Here is a 955-nt window from a genome sequence, read left to right on the forward strand (position 1 = left end):
GAGCCCGCTGCACAGATTCAGGCTCCAGGGCCTCCTACAGACAATGCACTTTGATTTATTGCGCTATCTGTAAGAGCACCCGAGATATCACCATATATATATTGGATTTTTCCTTGACCCTGACAGTCCTGCCCAATGTGTCGGTGGTTTTCTCGGTCCCTGGTGGTCCGAGGTCGATCCCGCTGCACAGATTCATGCGCCAGGGCCTCCTACAGACAATGCACTTCGATTTATTGCGCTATCTGTAATAGCACCCGAGATAGCACCAGATTCATATTGGATTTTTCCCTGACCCTGACAGTCCGGCCCCATGAGACTTTGATTTTCTCGGCCCCTGGTGGTCCGAAGTCGATCCCGCTGCACAGATTCAGGCTCCAGGGCCTCCTACAGACAATGCACTTTGATTAATTCCGCTATCTGTAATAGCACCCGAGATATCACCAGATATATATTGCATTTTTCCCTGACCCTGACACTCCGGCCCCATGAGACGGTGATTTTCTCGGCCCGTGGTGGTCCGAGGTCGATCCCGCTGCACAGATTCATGCGCCAGGTCCTCCTACAGACAATGCACTTTGATTTATTGCGCTATCTCTAATAGCACCCGAGATATCACCAGATATATATTGGATTTTTCCTTGAACCTGACAGTCCGGCCCCATGTTTCTGTGGTTTTCTCGGCCCCTGGTGGTCCGAGGTCGTTCCCGCTGCAGAGATTCATGCGCCAGGGCCCCCTGCAGATAATTCACTGTGGTTTAGTGCGCTGTCTGTAATAGCACCCGAGATATCACCAGATATATATTGGATTTTTCCCTGACCCTGAGTGTCCGATCCCATGAGACGGTGGTTTTCTCGGCCCCTGGTGGTCCGAGGACGTTCCCGCTGCACAGATTCATGCGCTAGGGCCTCCTACAGAAAATGCAGATTGATTTATTGCGCTATCTGTAATAGCACC

Source organism: Nomia melanderi, unplaced genomic scaffold (assembly GCF_051020985.1).
Source record: "Nomia melanderi isolate GNS246 unplaced genomic scaffold, iyNomMela1 scaffold0014, whole genome shotgun sequence".
NCBI classification, from domain to species: Eukaryota; Metazoa; Arthropoda; class Insecta; order Hymenoptera; family Halictidae; genus Nomia; species Nomia melanderi.